Raw genomic sequence first — 14,821 nt, 5'->3', positions numbered from 1 at the left:
ACACCATAATGTTCCTAATGAAATAATTTCTACTAAGACATAGATACCCTCATCACCTACTTCCTATGACACTTCCCTCAGTCACTCCAAAGTTAACCTTATCAAAGTAAGGACTACGAAAGCTGAATAAGGGCAAAAAGACAGGCATACTTTAATGATGAGTCTTTAATCACTATCAGGCCGCCCCATTAGCTGGGGCCCTAGTTAGGGAGTCCTGAGATTCCCAAACAGACATGATAGGCCTAGACCTCAAATAGATCCTTCTCTCCATTGTTAACTGTCATCTTTATCAGGAACAACACAATAGACCCCTTTGTGGGCCCCCATATGACCTTGCCCTCAACGTGGATCAACAACATTAAAGAATGTTCCATCCTCTGAAGTGAGGATGGACAACATACTCTATCTTCCCCCTGAGGAAGATAGGTCCTGAAATTGGGGGAGCTTGGAACATTCCTACTCATGACCACAGAATGTGAGCTCAGATCTACAGGAATGCAGAGGACACATAGGCTCCTAAGATGCATATGGGCCCCAGATCAGATCAAATTGGTAGGATTTACAGTCAACAATATTTATACACCTTTCCCATATTTGGGAGCTACTCTCTTCCCTGATCCAGCTTTCTAGCCCTTTCTCCAGCCATGACATCATCTCCCCAGACAATAACTTGGATCCACCAGTCTATCAGATGTCAGACTCAGAAAAAAAAAAAAAAAAAAGTATAATCATGGGCCCTTTGGAATATAACGAAAATAGGCCTACTATCTATCTACAAAATGGAGACTCCCAAATCTTCATCTGTACTATTCCAGCCTTTAGGTTCATGATTAGGCAGCAATTTGGTTGGCTTTATATGTTACCTTTCTTTCAGCTACCAGGTTCCAGATACTACTATGATGCCAACTGGACATCCCTGGGCAGACAATGCCACCAATGTGTCCTGGAGGTCTGCTTCCCCAGAGTCTCACCCCATTAGGGAAAGAGAGACAGACTGGGAGTATGGATTGACCTGTCAATGCCCATATTCAGCAGGGAAGCAATTACAGAAGCCAGACCTTCAACCTTCTGCACCCCATAATGACCCTGGGTCCATACTCCCAGAAGGATAAAGAATAGGGAAGCTATCAGAGGAGGGGGTGGGATACAGAGTTCTGGTGATGGGAATTGTGTAGAGTTGTACCCCTCTTATCCTATGGTTTTGTCAATGTCTCCTTTTTATAAATAAAAATAAATTTAAAAAAAATTCTTGAAACAAACGTGTGGCCAGGAGGTGGCGCAGGTGGCTAGAGCATGGACTTAAAAGCATGTTCCTAAAGTAATCTCTGGCATTGCATGTGCCTTAGTGATGCAAAGTTCTATTTTCTCTCCCTCCCTCACTTACCCTCTCCTCCATCTCATTCAAAAGCAAGTTAAACAAAAGTAATATATATATATATATATATATATATATATATATATATATATATATATATATATATATACACAAACATAAGGTTTCAAAGTCTCTAGTAATTTTCTAGAGTTTAGGGATAGAGATTCAGTGACACTAAAAATTTGGGGGCTGGGTGGTGGCGCACCTGGTTGAGCAAACCTATTACAATGTACAGTGACTCTGTTCAAGCCCCCAGTTCCCACCTGCAGAGGGAATACTTTGCTAGTGGTGAAGCAGGGCCGGTTGTTTTTCTATCTCTCTCCCCCCTCTCTCCTGCTTCCCTCTTGATTTCTGACTGTCACTATCCAATAAATAAAGACAATAAAAATGTTTAAAAAAAGAATTTCAGGCAGCCTTAGACTTCCCAAAGTGACAAGTTCCTTTCTACTTCAGCACTGCACTAGACTGAATTCAAAAAGTGAACTCTACAATCTAAATCCTAGAAATTATAAAACTTGTTAGGCATGCTAAAGATAATACCTCCTTCGATGATTAGTTTTATTGTTAATCATTTCTATTTTTTCTCTGTAGAATAAATAAGGAGAGACTTTGATAGGTTGAATTTGTTGCATTAGTGAAAAAGAGAACATTTATCTGAAATCCACTAAGACTTGGAAGATAGTATGATGATTATAGATATTTATACTTGAGGCAGGAAAAGTCCAGGCTGTGGGTTTTGTTTGTTTTTTGCCTCCAGGGTTATCACTGGGGCAGAAGAAAGAAAAGATTTATTATTTTTATGAGAGAGAGAGAACTTAAGAGAGACCAGAATACTGCTTAGTGCTAACACATGATGCCAGGTATTAAACCTGGTGACCTCTGGGACCTCAGGCATGCAAGTTCTCTGTCTGAACACTGAGATACATGTACCGTTTTTTTTTTTTTTTAAAGATCTACTTATTTTATAGAACTAGAGAGAGCAGAGCACCCATAAGTCATATATAATATAAGGGATCAAATTCAGGTTGTTACATTGAAGTCCTGCTTATTACTCATTGTCTAACTTCCCTGTCACATATCTTTTTTTTAATTATCATTTTAATGCTCTGTCGGAATCTAACTCATATGTCACACCATGGTTCTGGAACAGGTTTTTCATAATTTTGGGGGTGGGAAGGGCAGTGACAAAAAGGGATACATAAAGAAGAGACACCACAGCATCACTCCATAGGACATAAGGCTCAAACCCAGGTTGACACACATATCGCTGGCCTCAAATCATCTTGAGTGCCCATTAGAGATATGGTTAAATAAACTGAAATTTTCTTTAGCCATGAAGTATTTATTATGCAACCATTGATAAGAATTGGTCAAATTTCTATGCATAGAATATCTGGAGATGGGGCCAGATGGTGGCGCACCTGGTTGAGCGCACATGTTACAATGCACAAGTATCCAAGTTTAGGCCCCTGGTCCCCACTTGCAGAGAGAAAGCTTTGCAAGTGGTGAAGCAGTGCTGCAGATGTCTCTCTGTCTCTCTCCCTATCTCCCCCTCCCCTCTCAATTTCTAACTGTCTCTATCCAACAAATAAAGATAATTTTTTAAAAAAGGAATATCTGGAAACATTGAGTAATATATTTATACATAGAAAAGTAGCATTTTAAAAAAATCAACTCTTCACTGGACATGTATTATGCAAATATATTCTGTCAAACCTTTTTGATTTTGTAATAGTTTATTTCATTATGTAAGAGGTTTTAATGGTCTTATTTTTTTTTTGTTCTCACTTATTTCCCTTGCCAGTAGAAATGAGTTTCCAAATATATTTTTGATGTTCACATCCAGTAATGCATCAATAAAGAACAATAACAGAGGCACTGTGGAGTAATTATAACATTTTGATTGACAGTTGAATCTAATCTTAGCTACATATGCTATCTTCCATTGTAATTTCCTGGAGTAGTCTTATTAACATAATACATGGCTATCGCACTAAATTAAATGGCAAGCAGCAATATAGCATATATACATAGCCATTTGGGGTCGGACGGTAGCACAGCAGGTTAAGCACACCTGGCGTATAGCGCAAGGACCTGCATAAGGATCCTGGTTGAAGACCCCAGCTCCCCACCTGCTGGGGAAGGGGTGTTGCTTCATGGGCAGTGAAGCTGGTCTGCAGGTGTCTGTCTTTCTCTTCCCTTCTCTGTCTCTCTTCCTCTCTTGATTTCTCTCTGTCCTACCCAACAACAGCAATGACAACAATAATAATGACAACAACAAGGGTAACAACAAGGGCAACAAAATGTAGAAAAAAAACGGCCTCCAGGAGCAGTGGATTCATAGTGCACCGCACTGAACCCCAGCAACCCTGGAAGCAAATATATATATATCCATTTATGGGAGTTGAGATAGTGTTTTGTGATGGGTAGAGGTGCAAGTAATGATGGGCATATAAAAGAGATCATGATATAATACTGAAGTAGGAAAATAGATGAATATAAGCTTATGATTCCCTTATTCCTAATATGCCTTATAGCAAATTAGGGACTGCAGTTGCCATACCACCTCCCTCCACATTCCTAAGCAGGACAGCTAAGGAGGAATCCAGCCTAGCCGGAAGAGAAAAAACCTCCTTAACTAAGTAGCAGCAAGGCCAAAGATCATGTGCCTGCAGCGTGCCAATGTCTGCATTCTCTTTGTAACCAAAATGCAAAATCCTATATAAACCTGTGCTGTTCCTTTGTTCGGTAGAGAGAGCTTCCTGGAGCGACCCAGATCTCTCGCACACCTGTGTATTAAAAAACTCCTCTTTTTTTTTTTTTTTTTTACTGCATCTGGTTCTGGTCTTGTGTTTGGGGCTAATTTCTGCAACATTTTGTACTTAACTGTCAGAAAATATACCAGAATAAGAGAACTAAGCGTTGGATAGGGAATGGGCTTTTTTTTTTTTTAACCAAGACAGTATTACATGCTGAGTTTTAGAGAAAATATTTTAAAATAATGATAAGTGCATAACAAAAAAAACCCTATAGTATGAGATCACAACAGTTGTTTGATAAAAACACCAATCAAACCTCAAAGACTTAGTTAAGGTTTCCCTGATTCTCCCACATGTGACTGATTCGGGTCTGTTCCAAAGAAAAATGTAGCTCTTGCTCCTTTGTAAGAATTTATTTTTATTTTTATTGATTGAGTTGGGTGGTAGCGCAGCGGATTAAGCACATGTGGCACAAAGCACAAGGACCGGAGTAAGGATCCCAGTTTGAGCCATTTTATATCCATAGCCACCTGCAGGGGAGTCACTTCACAGGCAGTAAAGCAGATCTGCAGGTGTCTTTCTCTCCCCTCTCTGTCTTCCCCTCCTCTCTCCATTTCTCTCTGTCCTATCTAACAGCAATGACATCAATAACAACAACAATAACTACAATAACTACAACAACAATAAAAAGACAACAAGGGCAACAAAAGGGAAAATAAATAAAATGAAAAAAAAGAATTGATTTTTATAATAAATGATTTCAAAAATATTAAAAAATATATGTCTGTAAAAGTGGAGTGCTATTCATGTTTACCTAGGAGGTTCAGAGAAAGAATAGGTTTGACAAGCATACTCAATCCTGGTTTTTTTTAGGCTGTGCAACAAGATGTTTCAAGTGGCATTGCTGAGCTGCTGCTGAAATGACATATCCTTGAAAGACATGTACCTCTTCCTGTGAAGTCACTCTTAGCCAGCTCTCTGGAGAAGGAGCTGGGAAAAATTGACTGCTACCTGTGGTGGTTTTTTTTTTTTTTTTTTTGGCTTCTAGGGTTATTGTTGGGGCTCAGAAATCCACTGCTCCTGGATGTGGGACTATGTAAAAGCTTGGTAGAGCTTAGGGAAGCTCTCCCATCCTTGGATGGAGGTCTGAAAAGACACCCCACTTGTTAGCCTCTCTCCTTAGAGATGAGCCAAGAGGAAAAAGTCTCCCAGACTCAGTTTCTCCTTGTTAGTCTCCCAAGCTCACAGAAAGCCTACAGACCTCTCACACTTAGTTTCTCCCTGCTAACAGGCCAAATGGCTGCCTGCTTTAGGGTTCACTCAAAGTTCATGATAGTCACTCAAAGTCCACACATCCACTTCACCTTTTGATCACAAAGGAGAACACACTCTATCATACACCCCCGACAGCAGACAGTGAAAAGCCCCAAAATCTTATTTCCTTGTGCTTTTTGATATCTATGATTTACATCAAGTTTTGTTTCCAAAAAAAGTGGAAACAAGCTTTGTTTCCACTTCTACATCAAGCTTTCCTTTCTCTACCTCACCTTACTGGTTTAACCCCTATGCTTCTCTCAAATGTCTTTGGATAATTAACCTGCCTGCATAATGGAGACTAATTGTTTTGACCTTTATGTATGGCATCAATTCTTGTCATACCAGCCCCTTACCATAGGGGCAAGCTGACCTTTAAGAAACCAGTAATTTCTGACATATCTGAAAAAATGTTCTCTGTTTAACTTTCTATATAAACCTGTACCCATCCCCAAATAAAATGAGTGTTTGTACCAGAATACTCCCTGAGTCCTCCTTTCTGAATCGCTGAGCCCTTGAGCTGGTGAGGAAGGATCGGTGACTTGCCCCCTGGCTGGATCCCATCCACGGGAGTACCAGCACCTGGAGGCCGTTTTTTTTTTTTTCCTCTCATTTTGTTGTTGTTATTGTTATTGTGCCATTGATGTTGTTATTGTTGGATAGGACCTGTGGTTTTTATCTTATGTAGAGACTAAACTAAGTTGTTTGCTCAATTGTAAAATTGAGTTGAGTGTGGGAGATAGCATGCCTCAGGCTCTAGGGTTGCAGGTTCAATTCCAGTACCACTCCAAACCAGAGCTGAGTTGCTCTGCCAAAAAGAAGAAAAAAAAAAGAAAGAAAAGAAGAGGAGAGGAGAGGAGAGAAGAGAAGTGAAGAGTAGAGAGAAGAGAAGAGAAGAAAAGAGAAGAGAAGAGAAAAAAGGTGTGAGAGTTGTGCTAGATTCCTGATTTTTAAACTTTAACCAACATCAAAATCACATGGAGGATTGACCCCAACCCTAATTTATAGTTCCTTAGGTCTAAGACAGTGCCTAAGACTCCACAATCCCTCCAAAACAAAGAATCATACCCCCAAACTGTCAATAGCACCAAGGTTGAGAAACATGGGTCTGGTCTGGAGGAGGTGTTAATTTCTATGATCCTACTTCAGAATGTCAGTGAAGGGTTTGATCTTCACCAGACATACTATGAAATACAAACAAAACGGTGCAGGCAAACAAACAAAACTACTTACACCAGAATTTGCCTGCTTTAAAAAGCCAAAGCTTCCAGATGTCTCTTCACTATTGTACAGGCACCCTCCAAGGTAAACCTACTCCATTTCCTTCACCTCTGCCCAACACTCTGGAATTCTCTTGTTCCATTACCCCAATAAACAGTGGGAAGTGTATACACTGGATAGTTGGGTTCAAAAGACACTCACTACTGCTTGGATATTAGTTTCCCAAAGCCTCAGGTTCACCAAATATTAGTATTTCACTGGGAATCTATTCTTGCCTCTCCTACTACTTCTGTGGCAATCTTTCCTTTTTCTTCCTGATCTTATTGATAAGCAACAGCTTTGGCTTAATTCTCAGTTATTCTTTCCCCAAAGGAAAGCTGGAATACATTTCATGATAATAAGATTCCGCCATAGCAACAGAAGGCAGTTTAATGCATGCATGAATATTCATGACTTAATCAGTGGCATGTGAAATATATTGATACTGCTGTGAATTATTTTATGCAAACAGAACAAGCAAACTACATTCTTTTATTTGTTTACATGACATGGGGGGTGGCATTTGAACTTTTTCCAGTAACAGATTTCCAGTCATTTGTTAAATTTATGTTTCTCCCAACTGTAAGAAAGTAGCAGCCACATATGGCCTCTAGTGAATAAATTTTTAGATGAAATATCTTAAACAGTAGGTTTATCTCTAACTGAGTCATTTCTACACTTGACCCAAAACCAAAGCGCCATTTTCTTTCACCACAGGCTTTTTTTTACGTCTAAAATGTGTAAAGCATGAATGTTCAGCACAGTTTTGCAAAACAACATTACCTTAATAGAAATAAGCAATCCCACAAGTCATTTTAATATGTCAATAAAATGGTGAATGGCATCACTTTTTTTATTTCTCCTCTGGCAAGCATTCATTCTTTTTCTTTTATGTTAAAGAAATATAAAAGGGTGTCAGAAGCTTGGATCAGATTTTATTTATTTATTTATTTTAGAGATAGGACAGAGAACCCCACCTGTAAGGAGGGAGTAAAGCTTTGCAAGTGGTGAAGCAGGGCTGCAGGTGTCTCTCTGTCTCCCCCTTCCTTCTTGATTTCTGGCTGTCTCTATCCAATAAACAAAGATAATAAAAAAAATTTAAAAAGAGATTGGACAGAGAGGCAGAAAGAGAGTTAAAGAGACCACAGTACCAAAATTTCTTTCTATGTTGTGGGGGCCTGCTCAAGCCTGCAGTAAATTTGTGGTAAGCAGCGCACTATCCAAGGCAGACAAGCAACTTATAAATTTCTAACCCACAAAACAAGAAATCATGTTTTATGCTTTAAGGGTGTGTGTAGGGGGAGTGGAGAGGTGCAATTTTCCCATGGATATAGCAAACCCAATAATGAAGACTAAGAATTCACCAAAACATTTAATAGACTTTGATAGGGATGTGGATATGAGCCATTTCCTCAGGGGAATATTTTTCTCGACTTTTGCCACTAGAGGGCAAAATTGTCACAAATGATAGTTTAGGTAAGGTGCTGAAAGATTTTCATTTCTATGGAACTACAGATAACATTGATGCCAAAACAAAAACAAAAACAAAAACCCTTGTAGACAATTTAATCTAGCTTCCTTAAAATACAAATGAGAGTTATAATGCCCTTGTAGACAATTTAATCTAGCTTCCTTAAAATACAAATGAGAGTTATAATGCCCAGAGACGGTAATGGATTGGTGCAAGGTCACACAGACTTAAATCTGAATGTATAGTCACAGGCTATTAATAACATGCAGCCAGGCAAATATTTATCAATTAATATTAGTTTTTGGCTGCTTTGGTCTTTTTTGTTTGTTTAATTTCTTTTGTTTGTTATTGGGGTTTCTTGTCAGCCCATCACTTCCAGTTAACATTTTCCCTACTCCTTTTATTTTAAATATTTATTTATTTATTTCCTTTTGTTGCCCTTGTTGTTTTATTGTTGTAGTTATTATTGTTGTTGTTGATGATGTCATCATTGTTGGATAGGACAGAGAGAAATGGAAAGAGGAGGGGAAGACAGAGGGGGAGAAAAAGACACCTGCAGACTTGCTTCACCGCCTGTGAAGTGACTCCCCTACAGGTGGGGAGCCGGGGACTCGAACCAGATCCTTAGGCCGGTCCTTGTGCTTTGTGCCATGTGCGCTTAACCCACTTTGCTACCGCCCGACTCCCTTCCCCACACCTTTTAATATCAGAGAGAGACAGAGGGAGAGACAGAAAGAGAAGCAAGACCACAGCACTCCTCCTCCAATATTTGTGAAGTGTCTTTTGTGGGGGGTACTCCTATGTGGTGTCAGGGGCTAGAAGGCAGATAATTTTTTTACTTCTTTACTTATTTTATAGCATAGAGACAGAGAGAAATCAAGAAAGAAAGGAGAGAGAGAAAGAGAGACACTTGCAGCACTGCTTCACTGCTTGTGGAACTTTCTCTCCCTGCAGGTGAGGCCTTGGGACTTGAACCCAGGTCCTTGTACATTATAATATGTGCTCTCTACTGTGTGTCTTATTACCCAGCCCTGGAACTCAGATCCTTTCTCATGGTAAAGTGTATACTCTATTTCCTAGTTCTTTTTCGTCTACTTCATTTTTTAAGATTTTATTTATTTATTAATGAGAAAGTTAAGAGAGAGAGAGAAAGAACCAGACATCATTCTGGTACATGTGCAGCTGGGGATTGAACTCAGGACGTCATGGTTGAGAGTCTAGGGCCTTAGCCACTGTGCCACCTCCTGGACCACTCTTCTTCATTTTTAAAGTCACTATATGTAGACTAAAGAAAAAGACCTTTAGGTGGTGGGAATTGTGCGAAGCTGTACGCCTCTTATCCTATGGTTTTGTCAATGTTTCCTTTTTAAAAAATTGTTTTTACATTTATTTATTTATTTTCCCTTTTGTTGCCCTTGTTGTTTATCGTTGTTGTTGATATTGCTGTCGTTGTTGGATAGGACAGAGATAAATGGAGAAAGGAGGGAAAGACAGAGAGAGGGTAAGAAAGATAGACACCTGCAGACCTGCTTCACTGCCTGTGAAATGACTCCCCTGCAGGTGGGGAGCTGGGGGCTTGAACCAGGATCCTTATGCAGGTCCTTGTGCTTTGCGCCACCTGCGCTTAACCCACTGAGCTACACCCAACTCCCCATTGTTTCCTTTTTATGAATAAAAAAAAATTAAAAGACCTTTAAAAAGTCCTATTTCATTTAATACGTTAATAGTACTAAAACCAAAAACTTAGAATACATTTCTTGGGTGTCTACTATGATCCTTTTACCATACATTATGGGTTGCATTTTTTGTTGTTGTTGTTGTTGTTGTTGTTTAATCTGTACAAGTAACTTAAAATCTTTACCCACTGATGCAGGACTATGTATTATATAAAGACATAAACTAGAAAACACTCATACCAAAATTGGAATCTGATTTGGGTTAAGTTTCACTACAATGTTATTTTTTTTGGGGGGGAGAGAAGTCAGTCTGATTATATCAGAAATTTGTTGCTTCTGGAAGTCTTTTGGTATGTTAGAGCATTTAAGTGGTTATTATATAAAGCAGAAAATGAATTTTAATAATTTTGCTGATGATTCTTTGCTTCTTCCTACAAGAGCTTTCTCTTCCTCTCATTCTGACTGTGTATGTTTCCGTGACCCACTGTCTTCTTTCTTTCTCTTACACTCTTCCCTTTATCTTAGATGGCTAGATATGTTAATTAACCTTTCTAGAGCGTCCATTTTGTTGCTGCTGATTCATTTCTAAAATGAAAATACACCAACCTCCTTCAGAAATGCTGTAATGATTAATGAGAAAGTCCTTATGCATCTCCTTTGATTTTTTTTTTTCAGAAGACAGGTGTTTAATAAAGCTGAAGAATCACAATAGTGGTAGTTAATCATGTTGTAGGACAGATGGGCAGTTACTTGGCAATCCTGACTTAGCTGGAGTGGCTGCCACTCCAGAGGGAGGAAGTGACAGCAGTATGCCAGCTGTGGCAAGACAGGAGTGTGGGTCAGGTGATATCTGCCTCCCCCTACTCCTTGCCAGGCAGATACTGGTACACAGTCACAGCATTTCCAGGGCAATCTAGCAGGCACCTCTACTGTGATAATCTCCAAGAGAAGCCCCACTGATGCCTTCCCTCTCTCTATGTGCATACCACTCCTCACAGGACTGAACCTCCTCTTCCTCCCCTTACAGCAGACTGGCCTGGCTCTGTGATTACTTGGATCATAGGGTGCTATGGCTATGACTCTTCTCATTTTAGATCAAGCCTTCAGGAGAGAGCTGTTACTTGGATCATAGGGTGCTATGGCTATGACTCTTCTCATTTTAGATCAAGCCTTCAGGAGAGAGCTACAGTGGAAAAGTTGGACAACTCCAGACATTTTGTAGTGAGGGGCTCCCAAGCTAACCAAATGACATGGAAGACATCCCTATCCAGTTGTCAAATGTTGTAGTTGTCACCACTGGACCTGAGTGAGTGCAGAAGCAATCTGGAGACATTTTAGCTCCAGTAGGTAACACAAGGAGGTAAGGATTCCTCCTCCCAGATTTCAGAAACAGGAGACTTAATAACTTATTTTGGTATTGTTAGACGGGATATCAGCTGTCCAGAACTTTTAGCAACATTAAAGTAGGGTCATGTGGCAGGGGAAATAGCTCAAGTGCTAGACAATAGGACTTCACACCTGAGGCTCCCAGTATGAGTTTTGGCACTGAATGGCTGCTCTTTCATGGAAAAGTCCAGTTCATATGAAGTAAATAAAGTGCACCTTTAAAAAATAAAATAAGACAACAACAAGGGCAACAAAATGGGAAAATGGCCTCCAGGAACAGTGGATTCCTAGTGCAGGCACCTAGCCCCAGAGATAGCCCTGGAGGCAATAAATACATAAATAAATCGGGAGTCAGTGGTAGCTCAACAGGTTAAGCGCACATGGAGCAAAGCACAGGGACCGGCATAAGGATCCCACTTCGAGCCCCAGGCTCCCCACCTGCAGGGGAGTCGCTTCACAAGTGGTGAAGCAGGTCTGCAGGTGTCTGTCTTTCTCTCCTCCTCTCTGTCTTCCCCTCCTCTCTCCATTTCTCTCTGTCCTATCCAACAATGATGATGTCAATAACAACAACAATAATAACTACAACAATAAAACAAAGGCAACAAAAAGGGAATAAATAAATTTATTAAATAAATAAATAAATAAATAAATAAATAAATAAGGGACTGGGTGGTGGCACACATGTCACCATGCACAAGGTTGGTTTGAGACTCCAGTCCTCACCTGCAGGGGGGAAGCTTTGTGAGTGGTGAAACAGGTCTGCAGGTATCTTCCTGTCTCTCTCCCTCCCCCTACCCTCTCAATTTCTCACTGTTTCTGTCCAATAAATAAAAATGATGATAATAATAATAATAATGAAATAGGGCAAGGGGTTGGGGGCTGGGTGGTGCATGTAGAAGTTACCATGTATAGATAGAGACTTAGGTTCAAGCCTCTGTCCCCCCTCTGCAGGAGGAAGCTTCATGAGCAGTAAAGCAGTGCTGTGGGTGTCTCTCTTGCTTTCTTTCTCTCCATCTTCTTTTCCCTTCTCTACTTCTCTGTTATGAAATGATAGAAAGAAAAAGAGAAAGAAAGAAGGAAGGAAGGAAGGAAGGAAGGAAGGAAGGAAGGAAGGAAGGAAGGAAGGAAAGTAGGAAGGAAAAAAGCCACTGGGAGTGGTGGAATCATTGTGCAGGCACCACACCCCATAAAGAACCCTGGTGGCAGGTTCCAGATGCTAGCAGGGTTCAACCAGACTTCCCTGGACAGACAACCCCACCAATGTGCCTTGGAGCTCCGCTTCCCCAGAGCCCTTCCCCAGTAAGGAAAGAGAGACAGGTTGGGAGTAGGGATCGATCTGTCAATGTCCATGTTCAGCAGGGAAGCAATTACAGAAGCCAGACCTTCAACCTTCTGCATCCCACAATGATCTTGGGTCCATACTCCCAGAGGGTTAAAGAATAGGAAACCTATCAGGGGAGGAGATGGGATACAGAGGTCTGGTGGTGGGAATTGTGTAGAGTTGTTCCCCTCTTATCCTATGGTTTTGTCAATATTTACTTTTTATAAATAAAAAAAATTAAAAAAGAACCCTGGTGTCAATGAAAGAAATATAAAGATAATAACAGGATCATATAATTTTAACACTCTCTTTGTTAAATAAAACAGATGTTTCCTTCAGAGAAACGAAATGAGAGAAAAACAAAAAAGAACAGTAGTAATCTAGTTAAGCTAATTTCTTCTGTATATATAATAGTTTAGGGGTTGGCGGTGGTACACTCAGTAAAGTACACACATTACAGGGCACAAAGATCGGGGATTCAAGTCTCCAAGTCCCCTCCTGCAGTGGGGAGGTTTCACATTCTGTGAAACAGTGTTGCAGGTATCTGTTTTTGCTCTCTCTTCTTCATTATCTCCTCCTTTTCTCTCAATTTCTGTCTCTAGCAAAAAGAAAAAAGAAAAGGCAATCAAGTTTACAGCTTCATAAAAGTTCTGTTAAAAAAGAACATACCTATTTTCATTCACTCATTCATGGTCTATCAGCATGTTTTCTGTAATTTTAGTAAGTACATCACTCTAAGCATGGCATATATGGTGCTAAATAAAGAAGCCCTTGATTTTATGATGCTTACATTCCTAATTGCAGAAGAAAAGTAACAATAAACACAAAAGAAAGATTATTGCAGCTAATAACAGTACAACTATGTATACAGGTAATGGGCTAGCATAGCATTTCTTTTCTTAAATTTATTTTCATATTATTGTTGCTGCTGTTGCCATTATGATTATTATTATTTAACCAGAGTAATGCTCAACTCTGGCTTATATAATAGTGCTGGGGATTGAACCTGGGACTTCAGAGCCTCAGACATGAAAGTCTTTTTGCATAACCATTATGCTTTCTCCTCCCCATGCCAGTATAGAATTTCTAACCCCCCCACCCTAATACATCAGTTATGAATAGGCAGAAACTAAAAATAAAAAAAAGAAAGAAGAAAGAAAAACAAAATGTTCCCTCTGAGCTTTTAGTACAGTTTAATTATATGTAAAACCTAATCAATCATTTTTTTGGTATGAGAAGCATATACTCCCACTGCACCTCCCCATTTGGGATTTTACAGCTCTATCTTTGCTAACACTGAAACATGTGGTGGAAGAAAGGATGAGATGCGTTTAACATTAGAAACATGCACTAGGGAGTCAGGAGGTAGCACAGCAGGTTAAATGCACGTGGCGCAAAGCACAAGGACCAGCCTAAGAATCCCAGTTCAAGCCGTAGCTCCCCACCTGCAGGGGAGTCACTTCATAGGCAGTGAAGCAGGTCTGCAGGTGTCTATCTTTCTCTCCCCTTCTCTGTCTTCCCCATCTCTTTCCATTTCTCTCTGTCCTATCCAACAACAACGACATCAAGAACAACAAGAATAACTACAACAATAAAACAAGGGAAACAAAAAGGAAAATAAATAAATATTTTTAAAAATTAAAAAAAAAAGAAACATGCGTCGCTGGCCCATGTTTTGTCTACTAACACAGACCCCAAACCTTTGTTATCCTCAAAGAAAATAAGTTAGCACACACTACTGTGGGCAAGGACCCAGGTTCAAACCCCTGCCCCTCTGTCCTTCTTTATTTTCCCTTCCCTGCTCAATTTCTCTCTGTCCTATCACACAAAAATAGAATGAAAAGGAAAATATGGCTGCCAGGAGAGGTGGATTTTTAATTCTGGCACCAAGTCCCAGCAATAATCCTGGTGGCAAAAAAAAAAAGTAATTTTTTCATGTGTCAACAAGTGAACTGTGCACCATTAGTCCCTAATACAGTAATTTAAAAAAAGTTTGAGTGGTCCAGGAGGTGGCACACTACTAGTGTGTCATATTTGCAAACATGAGGTCTTGAGTTTGTTCCCTAGCATCACATGTGCCCAAGTGATTGATGAGGATCTGGTTCTCTCCCTCTATCCCTCTCAAAAATATTTAAGAAAAAGGGTTATCATAATCAAAACTACATGTGCTAAGCGTTGTTACTATTTTTAATGAATTATGAGGAGATACAGTTTTTTTTTTGATTAGGATAACCAGTTTCACAGTTAGTCATTTCATTT

The sequence above is a fragment of the Erinaceus europaeus genome, chromosome 7, assembly GCF_950295315.1.
Source record: "Erinaceus europaeus chromosome 7, mEriEur2.1, whole genome shotgun sequence".
In the NCBI taxonomy this organism is placed as follows: Eukaryota; Metazoa; Chordata; class Mammalia; order Eulipotyphla; family Erinaceidae; genus Erinaceus; species Erinaceus europaeus.
This window is presented reverse-complemented; position numbering follows the sequence as displayed.